This window comes from Oncorhynchus masou, chromosome 19 (assembly GCF_036934945.1).
Source record: "Oncorhynchus masou masou isolate Uvic2021 chromosome 19, UVic_Omas_1.1, whole genome shotgun sequence".
In the NCBI taxonomy this organism is placed as follows: Eukaryota; Metazoa; Chordata; class Actinopteri; order Salmoniformes; family Salmonidae; genus Oncorhynchus; species Oncorhynchus masou.
Window position 1 is genome coordinate 5,637,971 of NC_088230.1, and position 18,846 is coordinate 5,656,816.

General features: G+C 41.8%; 1 pseudogene; it reads left to right on the forward strand.

Annotated features, from left to right (window-relative positions):
- Positions 1–18,846, forward strand: part of LOC135505509 (utrophin-like) — a 224,123-nt pseudogene that overhangs the window by 202,424 nt on the left and 2,853 nt on the right.

The following is an 18,846-nucleotide window of genomic DNA, read 5'->3' on the forward strand; positions in this document are numbered from 1 at the left end:
TGGCTTAAGGACAACAAAGTCAAGGTATTGGATTGGCCATCACAAAGCCTTGACCTCAATCACATAGAACATTTGTGGGCAGAACTGAAAAAGCGTGTGCGAACAAGGAGGCCTACAAACCTGACTCAGTTACACCAGCTCTGTCAGGAGGAATGGGACAAAATTTACCCAACCTATTGTGGGAAGCTTGTGGAAAGCTACCTGAAATGCTTGACCCAAGTTAAACAATTTATAGGCAATGCTACCAAATACTAACTGAGTGTATGAAAACTTTTGACCAACTGGGAATGTGATGAAAGAAATAAAGCTGAAATAAATAATTCTCTACTATTATTCCTATTTCACATTCTTAAAATAAAGTGATGATCCTAACTGAATTTTTAATAGGATGAAATGTCAGGAATTGTGAAAAACTGAGTTTAAATGTATTTGGCTAAGGTGTATGTAAACCTCCGACTTCAACTGTATGTTATGGCTAGATATGTTGCTTGTAAACATGTCCTGGAGAGATTTAGCTCCATTCTCCGCATAGCTCTTATGTCATTGTCTATGGCTCAGCGATTTCAGGCATGGCACTCATTCTATAACTAAAAGAAGATTGATAGCTGACTGTCTTTGAGGTGAGAGTCGAGTATGTCAGGCGTGTGTGTGTGTGTGTGAGTGTGTCTGTGTGCGTTCATGGGTGCATGGGTGCGTACGCTCACATGTGAAGCTCTACTATGCAGTGGAGTGAGCACTAATGGAAGCATCAATCACACTGTACAGAAAGGGGAAGAATAGAATTTCATACCTTCATAGCTTCATAGTACATTTATACCATCATAGCTCATGCCATTCCTACACAACATCACAGCCCTTAGCCTTGAGGCAGACAATCATTGATTGCACTTACTGACAAGTTCGACTCACTTCATCTAGTACTGAATATCATGGAGAACCTGAATACATGTATGGCTACGGTAAAATTTCTTGGCTCTTGTTTAACTTTATTTATTAATATTTTTTGGGGGCCCAACCACCACCTCTCCTCTTCAGAGGACAAAAATAATCATTATTTTTTTCATTTTTTTCAAACATGTACATTTTACACACATTTGACATATATATATTTTTTTTAATTACAGCAATAATTAATACAGTAGTTACATAACAAGATTAAAGTAATTTGACATTTTGAAAAACATATCTAGACAGTACATTATACATTGTGTTTTCAGTCATAACTAATATATAGCACATGAACTTTTAGACCCACTCCTCATCTACTCTCAGTCCATCTACACCTATTTCCGTAAACCGCCCTCTCGTGACTTTCATGTGCCACATAATAACTCTGCTGTTATGCTGCACATACATTCTGAACCTGTCCAATCACATCGTATCTGCAGATTTTAAGTTAAAGATAAGTATTTTTTTACTGAAAGTATTACTACATTGTTGGCTGATTGACTGTGGTCTTCCAAATCTCCCAACCGTGCTATTTGTAGGATTCATTTTAGATGAATTCCTGAATCTGTGACCAGAACCAAGTTACATAGGGCCAATATAAAAATAAGTGATCTCATGATTGTCTCTTCATAGCAAAATCTGCAGAAATTAGATGTTTGTATAACCAATATACAGCTGAAGTCGGAAGATTTCATACACTTAGGTTGGAGTCATTAAAACTTGTTTTTCAACCACTCCACAAGTTTCTTGTCAACAATCTATAATTCTGGCAAGTCGGTTTGGACATCTACTTTGTGCATGACAAAGTAATTATTTACAGACAGATTATTTCACTTATAATTCACTGTATCGCAATTCCAGTGGGTCAAAAGTTTACAAACACTAAGTTGACTGTGCCTTTAAACAGCTTGGAAAATTCCAGAAAAGTATTTTATGGCTTAGAAGCTTCTGATAGGCGAATTGACATGACTTGAGTCAATTGGAAGTGCACCTATGGGTGTAATTCAAGGCCTACCTTCAAACCTCGGTGCCTCTTTGCTTGACATCATGGGAAAGTCAAAATAAATCAGCCAAGACCTCAGAAAAAACATTGTAGACCTCCATAAATCTGGTTCATCCTTTGGACCATTTCCAAACGACTGAAGGTACCACGTACATCTGTACAGACAATAGTACGCAAGTACAAACACCATGGGACCACTCAGCCATCGTATCGCTATACAGTGGCTTCAAAGACGTGGCTTCATGTTTCCTGCCACAATTGCAGCAGGTCACTTTTCCACAACTTGTACATCTAGTCTTTTTACTCCTGCAAACACTTGAAACGTGTGCAAATGCTTTACAGTGATTACGCTGGTCTTGGAACAAATGCTCTGACTCTAGTTTATATATCCCAACTGCACTTAAGTAGGGAGAGATTCCATATCAACAAACAAAACAACAGACTCTTCACATTTTCTACATTCAACACAAGATTCATCCGGCGAGCATAAATTACTCGAGGAATATTTTTAATCTCTGCAACATAGACTTGGCCATAATGACCATTGTTATGTTTGGAGGAAAATGGGGGAGGCTTGCAAGCTGAAGATCACCATCCAAACAGTGAAGCACTGGGGTGGCAGCATCATGTTGTGGGGGTACTTTGCTGCAGGAGGGACTTGTGCACTTCACAAAATAGATGGCATCATGAGGTAGGAATATTATGTGGATATTGAAGGAACATCTCAAGGCATCAGTTACAAGTTACAGCTTGGTCGCAAATGGGTCTTTCAAATGGACAATGACCCCAAGCATACTTCCAAAGTTGTGGTAAAATGGCTTAAGGACAACAAAGTCAAGGTATTGGAGCCGCAGTGTCAGATTTCAAAAAGGCATTACGGTGAAAGCAGACCATGTGATTAACTGAGGACAGCACCCCGCATACAAACACATGAAAATCATATTTTAACCAGCCAGGTGCGACACAAAAGTCAGAAATAACGATATAATTCATGCCTTACCTTTGAAGATCTTCTTCTGTTGCCACTCAAATGCCCCAGAAACATCACAAATGGTCCTTTTGTTTGATCAATTCCTTCTTTATATTCCCAAAATGTCCATTGATTTTGCACGTTTGATTCAGAAAATACAAAGGTTCCAACTCGCCCAACATGACTACAAAGTTCCTAATCCAACCTTAGGTATCCTAAAATGTAAATTATCTATAAAATATAAGACGGGATATCCTGTGTTCAATACCGGACTAAAACAAAGTGAAGTGCGTTCCAGGTCGCTTGCACCAAAAGACTTGAGTCCATCTGAGTGACACATGGAAAGAACAGGGCAGTCTAAAGACTGCTGACATCTAGTGGAATCCATAGGAACTGCAAGCAGATTCCGATTAAAAAGGACTTACCATAGAAAACTAATGGAAAACAGATTTACGTACAAAGAAAATCCCTGGATGGATTGTGCTTGGGGTTTCGCCTGCCAAATCAGTTATGTTATACTCACAGACATTATTGTAACAGTTGTCGAAACTTCAGAGTGTGTTCTATCCAAATCTAATAATAATATGCATATCCTTGCTTCTGGGCCTGTGTAGCAGGCAGTTTACTTTGGGCACGCTTTTCATCTGGACGTGAAAATACTGCCCCCTAGCCCAAAGAGGTTTTAACAAGAAGTTAAGCTTAATTTTATTATATTTCATTTGTGATTTTAGTTAAAGTTAAATATTTATAATTCTGTCGTTTGAATTTTGCGCTCTGCAATTTCACCGGATGTTGGCCAGGTGGGACGCTACCTGCCCATAAGAATTTAAACAATTTATATGCAATGCTACCAAATACTAATTGAGTGTGTGTAAGCTTCTGACCCACTGGGAATGTGATGAAGGAAATAAAAGCTGAAATAAATCACTCTCTACTATTATTCTGACATTTCACATTCTTAAAATAAAGTGGTGATCCTCATTGACCTAAGAGAGGGAATTTTTACTAGGATTAAACTTCCAACTTCAACTTTACATAACATTACGTTTGGCAAGAATTTGTATAATTTAAATTGAAAAACTCTTTAACTTCTTGAAACTCCACACCCCGGATCCGGGTTTGTGACTAAAGCCTCAGGCTCATTAGCATAACGCAATGTTAACGATTTCTGAAAATCGCAAATAAAATGAAAATAATGCGTCTGCTCTCAAGCTTAGCCTTTTCTTAACAACACTGTCATCTCAGATTTTCAAAATATGCTTTTGAACCATAGAAATTGACTAATTTGTGTAAGAGTATGCAAAGCTAGCATAGCATTTTGAGTAGCATTTAGCACGCAACATTTTCACAAAAACCAGATAACCAAATAAATAAAATCATTTACCTTTGAAGAGCTTCTGATGTTTTCAATGAGGAGACTCTCAGTTACATACCAAATGCGCAGTTTTTCCTGAAAGCGTCTGTGTGTAGGAGAAATCGTTCCGTTTTCTACATTGCGTCTGGTTACCGAAACGAACCGAAAATTCAGTCACCTACAACGTCAAACTTTTTCCGGATTAACTACATAATATCGACCGAAACATGGCAAACGTTGTTTGGAATCAATCCTCAAGGTGTTTTTTCACATATCTCTTCATTGATATGCAGTTCGTGGAAGCTTGCTTTCCTCTCTGTATCCCATGGAAAAATACTGGCAGGTGACTTTTTGCGCACCAATTTAGGCGCAGGACACCGGGCGGACACCTGGTAAATGTGGTCTCTTATGGTCAATCTTCCAATGATCTGCCTACAAATACGTCACAATGCTGCAGACACCTTGGGGAAACGACAGAAAGGGCAGGCTCATTCCTCTCGCATTCACAGCCATATAAGGAGACAATGGAAAACAGAGCCTCAAAAATCCTGCTCATTTCCTGGATGCCATCTCATCTTGGTTTTGCCTGAAGCTCACGTTCTAGGGCACGCACAGAGAATATCTTGGTAGTTTTGGACACGTCAGAGTGTTTTCTTTCGAAAGCTATCAATTATATGCATAGTCGAGCATCTTTTTGTGACAAAATATCTTGTTTAAAACGGGAACGTTTTTCATCCAAAAATGAAATAGCGCCCCCATAGATGTAAGAGGTTAAGTTTTATAATTTTTTCACCTTTATTTAACCAGGTAGGCCATTTGAGAGCAAGTTATCATTTACAACTGCTACCTGGTAAAGATAAAGCAAAGCAGTGCGACAAAAACAACACAGTTACACATGGGATAAACAAAAGTAAAGTCCATAACAATAGAAAAATCTAAATACAATCTGAACTAATGGAGTATGGAGGTAAAGCAATAAATAGGTCATAGTAGCGAAGTAATTACATTTTAGCAAATTAACACTGGAGAGATAGATGTGCAGATGATGTGCAAGTAGAAATACTGATGTGCAAAATAGCAAAAAAAGTAACTAAAAACAATATTGGGATGAGGTAGGTAGTTGGATGGGCTATTTACAGATGGACAGTGTACAACTGCAGCGATCGCTAAGCTGCTCAGAAAGCTGATGCTTAAAGTTAGTGAGTGAGATATGTCTCCAACTTCAGCGATTTTTGCAATTTGTTCCAGTCATTGGCAGCGGACAACTGGATGTTGAGGCGGCCAAAGGAGGTGTTGGCTCTGGGGAAGACCAGTGAGTTATACCTGCTGGAACGTGTGCTACGAGTGGGTGTTGTTATGGTAACCAGTGAGCTGAGATAAGGTGGAGCTTTACATAGCAAAGACTTGGAGCCATGGGTCTTACAGATGACCTGGAGCCATAGAGACCTTATAAACCTGGGTCTGGCGACAAATATGTAGCGAGGGCCAGCCGACGAGAGCATACAGGTCGCGGTGGTGGGTGGTATATGGGGCTTTGGTGACAAAATGGATGGCACTGGGATAGACTGCATCCAGTTTGCTGAGTAGAGTGTTGGAGGCTATTTTGTAAATGACATCGCCAAATTCGAGGATTGGTAGCACAGTCAGTTTTCCGAGGGTATATTTGGCAGCGTGAGTGAAGGAGGCTTTGTGGCGAAATAGGAAGCCGATTCTAGATTTAATTTTGGGTTGGAGATGCTTAATGTGAGTCTGGAAGGAGAGTTGACAGTCTAGCCAGACACCTAGGTATTTGTATTTGTAGTCAGAACCATCCAGAGTGGAGGTGCTAGTCGGGCGGGCAGGTGTGGGCAGCGATTGGTTGAAGAGCATGCGTTTAGTTTTACTAGCATTTAAGAGCAGTTGGAGGCCACGGAAGGAGTGTTGTATGGCATTGAAGCTCATTTGGAGGATTGTTAACCTCTCTGGGATCGTCCAGGACGCTAGCGTCCCACCTCGCCAACAGGCAGTGAAATTGCAGGGCACCAAATTAAAAACAACAGAAATCTCATAATTAAAATTCCTCAACCATACAAGTATTTTACATCATTTTAAAGATACACTTCTCATTAATCCAACCACAGTATCCGATTTCAAAAACTATTTTCGGGGAAAGCAGAACATATCATTATGTTAGGTCAGCAACTAGTCACAGAAAGCATTCAGCCATTTTCCAAACAAAGAGAGGTGTCACAAAAAGCAGAAATATAGATAAAATTAATCACTAACCTTTGAGGATTTTCATCAGATGACACTCCCAGGATTCAATGTTACACAATACATGTATGTTTTGTTCGATCAAGTTCATATTTATATCCAAAAACCTCAGTTTACATTGGCGCCATGTTCAGTAATGCCTCCAAAACATCCGGAGAAATTGCAGAGAGCCACATCAAATAACATAAATACTCATCATAAACTTTGATGAAAGATACATGTTTTACATAGAATTAAAGATAAACTTGTTCTTAATGCAACCGCTGTGTCATATTTCAAAAAAGCTTTACGGGAAAAGCACAATATTCAATAATCTGAGAACAGCGTTCAGGCACATAAGCAAGCAATACAGTTACCCGCCAAATTGTGGAGTCAACAAAAGTCATAAATAGCATTATAAATCTTCACTTACCTTTGCTAATATGTATATATTAGCATCTGGGACAGAGTAGCAGGCAGTTTACTCTGGCACGTTATTCATCAAGCTACTCAATACTGCCCCCCTGTCACCAAGATAACACAGTATCCAAGTCCACAGTGTTAACACAGTGTCCAAAGAAGGGCCAGATGTATACAGAATGGTGTTGTCTGCGTTGAGATGGATAAAAAAAATCACCCGCAACAAGAGCGACGTCATTGATATATACAGAGAAAAGAGTCGGCCCGAGAATTGTACCCTGTGGTACCCTCATAGAGACTGTCAGAGGTCCGGTAAACAGACCCTCTGATTTGAAACACTGAACTCTATCTGAGAAGTAGTTGGTGAACCAGGCGAGGCAGTCATTTCAGAAACCAAGGCTGTTTATTCTGCTGATAAGAAGACGGTGATTGACAGATTCGAAAGCCCTGGTCGATGAAAACAGCTGCACTGTACTGTCTTTTATCGATGGTGGTTATGATAACGTTTAGTACCTTGAGTGTGGCTGAGGTGCACCCATGACCAGCTCGGAAATCAAATTACACAGTGGGATTTGAAATGGTCAGTGAAATGTTTGGTAACTTCGCTTTCGAAGACTTTGGAAAGGCAGGGCAGGATGAATATACTGTAGGTCTGTAACAGTATGGGTCTAGAGTGTCACCCCCTTTTGAAGATGACCGTGGCAGCTTTTCAATCTTTAGGAATCTCAGATGATACGAATGAGAGATTGAACAAACTTGTAATAGGGGTTGCAACAATTGCGGCGGATAATTTTAGAAAGAGAGTCCAGATTGTCTAGCCCAACCTGATACGGGTCCAGGTTTTGCAGCTCTTTCAGAAGATCTGCTATCTGGATTTGGCTGAAGGAGAAGCTGGGGAGGCTTGGGCAAGTAGCTGTGGGGTTGCTGAGCTGTTGGCTGGGGTTGGGGTAGCCAGGAGTAAAGCATGGCCAGCCGTAGAGAAATGCTTGTTGAAATTCTCGATTATTGTGGTTTTATCGGTGGTGACAGTGTTTCCTAGCCTCAGTACAGTGGGCAGCTGGAAGGAGGTGCTCTTATTCTCCATGGACTTTACGGTGTCCCAGAACTTTTTGGAGTTAGAGCTGCAGGATGCACATTTCTGTTTGACAAAGCCATTGCTTTCCTAACTGCCTGTGTGTATTGGTTCCTGCCCTCCCTGAAAAGTTGCATATTACAGGGACTATTCGATGCTAGTGCAGTACACCACAGGATGTTTTTGTGCTGGTCGAGGGCAGTCAGGTCTGGAGAGAACCAAGGGCTATATCTGCTCTTAGTTCTACATGTTTTGAAAAGGGCATGCTTTTTAAGATGGTGAGGAAATTACTTTTAAAGAACAACCAGGCATCAGCTGTGGCCGGGAGCTTCAGGGCTGGCCACTCAGTAGCAGCTAGCTAGCTGCGATGATATGGAGTAATGCTCTAGAGCTTACGGCAGGAATCTGATGATGTAGTGGAGAAAAGCAATCCGGTATGCCCAGGGTTGATATCGTGCTGTGCAGACTGGCGGGTATTATCCAGGCTAAAAGTGTCTCAGCTGAAGGTAATGGCCTGCTAGCAGTGGCTAACAACGACTAAATAGCTAGTAGCTAATTAGCTGGTTAGCATCTGATGGCTAGCTGCTGATGGAGGTTCTAGCTTTAAGGTCTAAAAATAGCAGATCCGTATCACATTGGTTGAGGTGGGTTGCCGGAAGGTATATTTAATTTAGAAATGAAAAGAGAGATCGAAATATTTTGAAATATGTACAAAACAAATGGGGGAAAAAAATCAATTTACACGGGACAATAACAAACACATCTGCACTGTTACGCCATCTTGGATGGAAGATGTTATGTGCCACGGAATCGGCACATCAAAAATCTCTTCCCCACTATTTTGCCATATTTGGCCATGAATCCATTAGGAGTCTACCTTCTTGTGAACACAATAGAACTGCAATTACCTGTGAGGCAAAGCATTCTTTATCCACAAATTCTTTAATTTACTGAACACTCTGAATATGCATGTAATGTTAATGAGTACTGACTACTTGGGACTTTATGGAATGCTGTGTCTGGGTTCTGAAATGTGGCTCCTGGGTGCTGTAAATTAGGAGTTTGGCGCTGTGTTAGCCAGATGGTGTTTGCTTAGCCTAGCCATGCTAACAACACAATTAGCGGTACATGCGCCAAGCCATGGCCCTGACCTTGCCATAGACTGACAATAACAGTCATTACAGATGTTTTGTGTTACATTTTTTGTTACAGCCTGATTTTAAAATTGAGATTTTTGGGGGTCACTGGCCTACACACAATAATACCCCATAATATCGAAGTTGAATTATGTTTTTCGATTATTATTATTACATTTTTTTATAAAAATTATAAGCTGAAATGTCTTGAGTCAATTAGTGTTCAACCCCTTTGTTATAGCAAGCCTAATTAAGTTCAGGATTAAAAAAGTGCTTAAGAAGTCATATAATACGTTGCATGGACAATAATAGTGTTTAGCAAGGTACTAATATAATACTGCAAGAAATGTGGCAAAGCAATTACATTTTTGTCCTGAATAGAAAGTGTTATGTTTGGGGCAAATCCAATACAACACATTACTGAGGAACAATCTCCATATTTTCAAACCTAGTGGTGTTTGCATCATGTTATGGGTATGATTGTCATCGGCAAGGACTAGGAGTTTTTTTAGGAAAAAATGAATGCTATAGAGCTAAGCACAGGCACAATCCTAGAGGAAAGTCTGGTTATGTGCTTTCTATAAGACACTGGGAGATGAATTCACCTTTCAGCAGGACTATAACCTAAAACACAAGGCCAAATCTACACTGGAGTTGCTTACCAAGAAGACCATGAATGTTCCTGAGTGGCAGGTTTACAATTTTGACTTAAATCTACTTGAAAATCTATAGCAAGACCTGAAAATGGTTGTCTAGCAATATTCAATAACCAATTTGATAGAGCTTGAATACTTTTTTAAAGAATAATTGCCAAATATTACACAATCCAGGTGTGGAAAACCCAGCCTCATCCAGAAAGACTCACAGCGGTTACAAAGTATTGACTCAGGGGTGTGAATGCTTATATACATGAGATACAGTATTTATGTATTTCATTTTCAATTCATTTGCAGAAATGTCTAAAAAATAAGTTTTCAATTATGGGTATTGTGTGTAGATGGGTGAAAAACAACAACAATTCAGGCTGTGCCACAACACATTTTGGAATAAGTCCAGGGGTATGAATACTTTCTGAAAGGACTGTAACTAGCCAGCCAAGCCATAGAATGAGAATTGGATTGGCAATAGAAATTGTGAAGGGATGGATCGAATGTGTCCTGGGAGAGCCAACATGGCGTCAAGTTTCAATTAAAACCACTGCTTTCAAGTTGTCCAAATGGAAACAGTCTCTCTGGCTGTCAGTGTGGCTTTGGCGATGGATGGCACTTCCTGTGGTAATGGACAGGTGGCTGAATCATCCTACCCCTCCATGCATGTGTGATGGTTTGTTGTGGTTTAATCCCAGGGCGTGTGTGTGTGTGAGGGGGGGGGTTGAGTGAAGGTGACAGCTGTGGTTTAGGAAGACCTGCTACCGCATCTCAGACCATTCAAATATGACACAGAAAAACGTGGCCCCATCCTTCCTTCTCTTTACATTTTTACATTTTTGTAATTGAGCAGACGCTCTTATCCAGAGTGATTTACAGTTAGTGCGTTCATCTTAAGATAGCTAGGTGGGGACAACCACATATCACATACAAACTACATTTTAAGGTAAAGTAGCTGAGAGGGGCTGAGTTGGGTTTGAGCATAGCCTGAAGGTAGGGAGGGGTAGTTCCTCTTGCTGTTGTGTAGGAAAGCACTCTTTCTCCCTGTCTGTCTCCTTTCTCCTACTCCCCTTCACTCTCCCTCCTTTCTATCGCTCTCATGCGTTTATCTGATGGTGGAGATTGTCAGATCTGTGTTGCAGAGAGGAGCTAGCTCACAGCCATACAGTACAGTCCTACAACAGCTAGCCAAAGCTGAAGTCAAAACCACTGAGACCACTTAGTTCGAGGTGGAGCACACTATCACACTCTCCATCTAATATAATCAAACTCTTATAGAATGACAATAAGCACTGTATTTATTTATTATGTTTATTTGAGCAGTTACAATGTACATCAAAACATAAGTCTCAGATGTGAGAAGTGATGTGTTGTATCAAATTTAGCTAACAGCTCATTGACATGTGCAGTTCCCGTGCAGGTGAATATATAAACATGAAAACATTATATCCAACAGACAGTATACATACATACATAAGACATATGAAAAACTTAGGTCAGGACATCCAGACACATTTCAAATCAAAAGTCAAGACATAACCTGTAAAAGTCATGCAGTTAATTAGTATTGAATAGTTTCGCTTCTCTCTCCCATAGGGATGATGAGCATGCTATGATCCTGCAGTACTGCCAGAACCTAGGCGGGGAGGTGTCTCCCTGCAGCCAGCCCCAGAGCCCTGCCCAGATCCTACAGGCCGTGGAGAGAGAGGAGCGGGGAGAGCTGGAGCGAATCATGCAGCGTCTGGAGGACGAGCAGTGGTAAGGGATAGGTTGTCTTAACAAAAGTGATGCCCAGTGTCTTCTTCTCATAGTTCCTCATGTCTTCTCGCTCTCTCTTTACCCTAGACAAACTTTTACACACACACATACACACTGTCACCTCAGGGTGTCTCAGTAAGCTCTCTCAGGGCCAGGACCTCTTTGTACAGTGGCTTCAGATAAGATTTCACTGAGACAGAGAAGGGGTAGAGGGAGATTCTAGTAGTACTATTGGGCTCATCATACAGTATGTGTGGGCATGATTGTGTAGTGACTGTGTGTATGTATGTGTGTGCTTGTGTGTCTGCATGTGTGTGTGTGTCTGCATGTGCAGTGTGTCGGACTCCTGCATCATCCTAAGCCTATCTCTGTGTGTCTCCCCAAGGACCATGCAGAGGGAGTATGAGCAGCTGAAGGAGCAGCATGGGGGTCAGCGGGGGCCTGGTTCTGTGGGGCTCTGGGACCCTGAGGGGTCATCTCACCCCAGGGGTTCTGATGAGGCTGACCTGCTGGCTGAGGCCAAACTGCTCCGGCAGCACAAGGGCCGTCTGGAGGCTCGCATGCACATACTGGAGGAGCACAACAAACAGCTGGAGTCCCAGCTCCACCGGCTCAGACAGCTACTGCACCAGGTGGGGAACACATAGAGGGACACATACAGTATACGAACACACACCAACTCAGACAGCTTGTTAGTGCAATATGTGTGTTGATAACACACACAGAGAGACAAACATGCATGTTCCAGATGTGGCATTACTTCTATTGCACTGATCATGCAACAACAAAACGTCCTTCTTAGCCTAGAAAGTGTCCTTGTTTGTTTTATAACTCATTCCTATAAAGTTAGAACCTAATCATATTGCAAGCAGCCTCCTAATCCCTCCCTTTCCAGTAACCTATTCTTCTCTCCTCTGTGAATGCCTCGCCTGATGCTGATTTTTTTTTTTAGGTGTGTGGAAATAAAATCTCTCCAACCAAACAGAGTCAATCAGAGCAGATAAACAGCAGGAACGTAGGTTTTGACCCAGGGCCCTGGAGCTGAAAGCTGAGAGGCAAAGTATTAATTAATCTCAGCCTGGGGGAGAAAAAGTGACTCGGCTGATTTTTAGGGGATTAGGGGCTCATTTAAACCTTGCAAGACACACACTCACAAACACACACTCACACTCATGCACACACACACACACCACAGCCCGGTATCTTACACAAACATGAACATCCAAGCATAGACACATCCATGCATACACAGAGTCCTCAGATATCCAGATCCTGACTCAGCCACAATTAACATTATTTATTTTTTTAAACTGTACTACGCTGTTTGAACGAGATTATAAATCATTCAAAAGATATACTAAGTCGTTCAAATGAGATTTATTTAAAAAATGTGCCTTCTGTAGTTCTCTGACATTCACAGAATATGTCACGGCCTCCGCCGAAGTTGATTCCTCTCCTTGTTCGGGCGGCGTTTGGCGGTCGGCATCGTCTGGTTTTCTAGCCGTCATTGATCCATTTTTCATTTTCCATTTGTTCTGTCTCGTCTTCCCACACACCTGGTTTCAATTCCATCATTACATGTTGTGTATTTAACCCTCTGTTCCCCCCCATGTCCCTGTTCGGAATTGTTTATTGTAAGTGCTTGTGCACGTTATTTCTGGTGTGCGTCGGGTTTTGTACCCATTGTATTGATTGTTCTGTTTACGGTGATTTTTATTATTAAACTGCGCCGTTGTTACACATTTTTGCTCTCCTGCGCCTGACTTCTCTGCCAACAGTACGCACCGCTTACAGAATAAATGTGTATTAATCTTTTTAGCTCATCTTGTGAGTTTATGGCTAACCAAATGTGTATGGATCTCTGAAGTGAGGCATAAGATAGATGAAACTTTTGAAATTGTATTCATTTTTTGGTTGCAGAAATGCCTTCTTGAACCTTATTAACAAACTCATGGGTGATCTGTAAATATGAATAAGTCATAATAATTATGGAGGATTCTTCCTGGCTAAACTTGATTGGCTAAGACAATGGTGGGTCTGGTGAGAAATGAGTCCTGATTGGTCTGCCATTCCACAGGCTACTGTCTAACAGAATGACTTTGATAAGGGTGGGGGCCAAAGAAGAATTCCTCACGAGGGGCCGCAGTGGCTCACAGGGTCTGCGTACCCGCATCCATACCATGTGGGCTGCCAGTTGCCCATCCCTGGTCTACACTATGATTTCTTGGCTTTTACCAATGGATCTTTAGTATTAAAATGTTACTGATACATTGATCTGACTGCTATACTGTATTTCATATACAACACTATCTCATGTGGCATACTGTAATGAATCACTTATAGTAGATAGTAACAAAATAGGTTGATTTGATAAAATTGGTCAGGCAATGTCTGGCTGTGAAGCTGAATCATAAGAGTATAATTACAACAGACCCATTACATCCTCAGCCTCCTTGAATCCCATGTAGACTCCTGTCGGTGAGGGATATTTGCGCCGAATTGCACAAACTCCACATGAAGGCAAGACTCTTCCTTTCCCTCGTCCCAGTCTCTCTCCCTTCAGTGCCCACTCCAACACCAGTCGATATGCAACCAGCCTGTATTGACTACGAACAAATATACGTTATTTGTGAATTGAGTGCAATTATAAAGCAAAAGTTACCAATAGATTATCTTCTTTATATTTTGTTACTTTGTGCTGGGACAATTATAAAGCAAAAGTTACCAATAGATTATCTTCTTTATATTTTGTTACTTTGTGCTGGGTCACTTACTTGATAGACAGGTGTCCATTCAGTCCATCAGGTATGAGCTGCTTCTTCCAGTTTTATTTTCAACTCCAGGATTGATGAGCGCAGAAAAGTCTTCGAGGTTTGTTACACAATCTCTGGGTGTGCTGCTATCTTTGCTGCAGATATCAAGCCCCCCCCAATCTATGGCATAACAAGTCCCACTCTGTGCAGCACAAACACTCATCGTTGGTTGCCATGGGTTGACAAGCCCCGCAGTTGCACCACAACTCCCCCTCAGACCTGGTATTTTCCACTGCTCCTGGTAGCTCGGCTACAGGCTCCGTTGATTCAGCCTCATTCTGTGTTGCTCAGCGTCAAATAAATATGGCTCTGTATAAAAAAAAGATATCTCAAAGTCCGACATGATTTATCAAATGTTATGATGATTTTCCAATACGAAGAAAGCTAGCTACTTTAGCTGCTACAGTACGCAACAGCTGGCTGTCTCCTGGGAGTTTTGTTTACAAAACCCCAGCAAGCCTTGCAGGAAGAGAGTGCAGGCAGAAGTAGTCCGTAAATGAGGAAGTTGATAGAATCTTATTTCTTAAATTATCAGCACAGTTAACTGGTGTTTATAATATTGATAGCTATGTATAGCTTTGTAAGACCTTAAATGACAAACCACCCAGTTTAGGAGTAGTAAGAAGAGGAGAAGCTGGGCTAATGATATGCTACCTTCAACTTCCTTCAAATTGCACACATAGACATAAAAATGTATCCATCATTTTGTCTGTAGGAAATTACCCAAAATACCAATGAAGGCCTCTAAATCCGAATAAATTGTAATAAACGCTAAACAAAAAATAAGATATTTTGTACTGCATGTTCAGGTTTTATTAGAGAGCTCTGTGTAGTCAGTGCAATTTTCAGTGAACCCTACAGACAGTGTGTGAATGCTCTGGAGAGGTTTCCATCACGTTAACCTTTAATTCCACTGGGGACTGAATAGGAGTTAGGAGACCAGCCAGAGATTGTACAGACGGGGAGAGAGGAGAGGAGCGAGGGATGGGATAGGCAGGCAGGCTAATTTGATTGTCTCTGGAAAGCTAAGGGGCATATTGGACTAGATAGTAAATGTCAGTGGATATCAGGTGCCCTGTTCTGTGTGCGTGCGTGTTCATACATTCATGCTTTTACTGCATTGATGAACTGTCAAGTTTGCTTGAAGATCCTTAAAAACATGTTGACTATGCTGTCTTACAGTATTAACTTTGTTTATCCATTTTATTGGTATTATGTCTATCTCTCTTTTTCATGGTAACTGAAATGCCTTAGCCAAGTACACAACATGGATTCACAGAAGTTTCTAAGCCAGTTCCCCATGAAATAATTATACTTTTTCATGACTAAAAGTCATCAAATTAAACTAACAAGAATCCAAACCCTTAGATATTTAGCGGAACTCAAAGACAGGGAGTGACAGTGTTTGACACAAATTGGGACAGGGCAATAGACACATGTAAATATTACTACACGTGATGACATATTTGATCCCAGCCCCATCGTGTCACACTGTGTGGTATTTCCTTGTATGTGACTGATGATTTCTATGCAGAGCAATATTTTGTTTGATGCCTCCACAAGTGAAGTATGCCACTATAAATAATGAAGAGTGAGGACTCCATGTTTTAGTAATGATGCTTGTCCTTGTCTCTCTCCCTCCCTGTTCTTTACTTTCCTTTCTGACTTTGTTCTTGTTTCTCTCTCGATTCTTCTGTTAGCCTCTTCTCGTCTTACTTGATCCTCAATCCCTCCTCTTGCTTTTTTCCCCTCCTCCCTTGTCCTCTTTACTACTCCATCTATCTTTCATCGTTTCTCCTCTCTCTCAGCCGGAGATGGACTCCAGGGTGAATGGAGTGTCGTCCCCCAGTATGCAAGAGCGAAGGGCCCTCACCGAAAACACAGGTTGGTTCGACACACACACACACACACACACACACACACACACACACACACACACACACACACACACACACACACACACACACACACACACACACACACACACACACACACACACACACACACACACACACACACGGTGTGTTAAACTGTTTGTGTGTGTTTCAGATGATCTGTTGTACCACTCACACAACAGAAGCTCTGACAAGGCAGACGTCTTGGAACAGATCAACACCATTTATCCTGAGTGCAGTCGTAAATCCTCTAACTCTACCTCCCTCTCATCTTTTCTCTGTTTACCTCCCTCTGCTCTTACCTTTTCCTGGGCAAGAGGAGTTTAGTTAAAAGTAATCTACAGGGTGCTGTGTGGGTATCAATACTGGTTTAACTGCTCACTTGGCAAGCACAATGACTCAAAGATTTCAACAATGATCTCAACAACACTAATAGATAATAAACTCAGCAAAAAAAGAAACATCTCTTTTTCAGGACCCTGTCTTTCAAAGACAATTCGTAAAAATCCAAATAACTTCACAGATCTTCATTGTAAAGGGTTTAAACACTTTTTCCCATGCTTGTTCAATTAACCATAAACAATTAATGAACATGCACCTGTGGAACAGTCGTTAGGACACAGCTTACAGACGGTAGGCAATTAAGGTCACAGTTATGAAAACTTAGGACACTAATGAGGCCTTTCTGCTGACTCTAAACAACACCAAAAGAAAGATGCCCAGGGTCCCTGCTCATTTGCGTGAACGTGCCTTGGGCATGCTGCAAGGATGCATGAGGACTGCAGATGTGGCCAGGGCAAAAAATTGCAATTGCAGACAGCGCTACAGGGAAGCAGGACGGACAGCTGATCGACAGCTGATCGTGCAGCTGATCGTGCTCGCAGTGGCAGACCACATGTAGCAAGACCTGCACAGGATCGGTACATCCAAACATCACACCTGCGGAACAGGTACAGGATGGCAACAACAACTGCCCGAGTTACACCAGGAACGCACAATCCCTCCATCAGTGTTCAGACTGTCCGCATAGGCTGAGAGAGGCTGGACTGAGGGCTTGTAGGCCTGTTGTAAGGCAGGTCCTCACCAGACATCACTGGCAACAACGTTGCCTATGGGCACAAACCCACCATCGCTGGACCAGACAGGACTGGCAAAAAGTGGGATGACTGGCAAAAAGTGCTCTTCTCAGAAAAGTTGCGTTTTTTTCTCAGGAATGAGCGTTAGACCGAGGCCTGTACTCTGGAGCAGGATTTGGAGGTGGATGGTCCGTCATGGTCTGGGGTGGTGTGTCACAGCATCATCGGACTGAGCTTGTTGTCATTGCAGGCAATCTCAATGCAGTGCGTTACAAGGAAGACATCCTCCTCCCTCATGTGGTACCCTTCCTGCAGGCTCATACTGACATGACCCTCCAGCATGACAATGCCACCAGCCATACTGCTCATTCTGTGCGTGATTTCCTGCAAGACAGGAATGTCAGTGTTCTGCCATAGCCAGCGAAGAGCCCGGATCTCAATCCCATTGAGCACGTCTGGTACCTGTTGGATCGGAGGGTGAGGGCTTGGGCTAGGGCTAGGGCTAGGGCTAGGGTCTCTTATGGTCAATCTTCCAATGATATGCCTACAAATACGTCACAATGCTGCAGACACCTTGGGGAAACGACAGAAAGGGCAGGCTCATTCCTCTCGCATTCACAGCCATATAAGGAGACAATGGAAAACGGAGCCTCAACAATCCTGCTGGTTTCCTGGTTGCCGTTTCATCTTGGTTTTGCCTGTAGCTCCCGTTCTAGGGCACCCACAGACAATATCTTTGCAGTTCTGGAAAATTCAGAGTGTTTTGTTTTCTATATGCATAGTCGAGCATCTTTTTGTGACAAAATATCTTGTTTAAAACGGGAACATTTTTCATCCAAAAATGAAATTGCGCCCCCAGAGTTTCAAGAGGTTAATCACATGTCTGTGGAACTTGTTCCGTTCTTGCCTCAGTTGTTGAATCTTGCTATGTTCATACAAATATTTATTTTTGCTGAAAATAAACGCAGTTGACAGTGAGAGGGCGTTTCTTTTTTCGCTGAGTTTACTTAGTTTACGCGCACGTGTGTGTGTGTAGGAGCAGTGTTGGTGCAGGGAGAGGGTCAATATTGTGTTTTTTCTCACAAAGTTGTTTCTGCTTTTCTTGTAGCTTCAAGCCTCTCCTCGAGACCACAGGTAATCTATATTTCTCATCCCTCTGCATAATATCCGCTGCACTCAGGATCTGATAGGAGGAAATTAGCTGGGGCTCATTTCGTAAAGGGTGAATGTGCAAATGAGAAAAACAGGTATACTGCCGCTAGCTATTTGGCATGCATTCCAACTATTCAATGAACTGAATGTACAAGAGATTCAGGCACTCTCTGGAGGAGAATGGCAGTTTTGTGCTTATCAAGGGCAGTAGATAGGACAAAGGGGAGGGAGTAACAAAACACACAGAAAATAAAATAGATCACTGAAATGTACTTGTATATTTGTATATGGAGGCAGAGATGGATTCTGAGGCTCTGTAGACCAGCAGCACAAGTTTACTGCTGTTACGCTAATTACTGTGTCGTCTTCT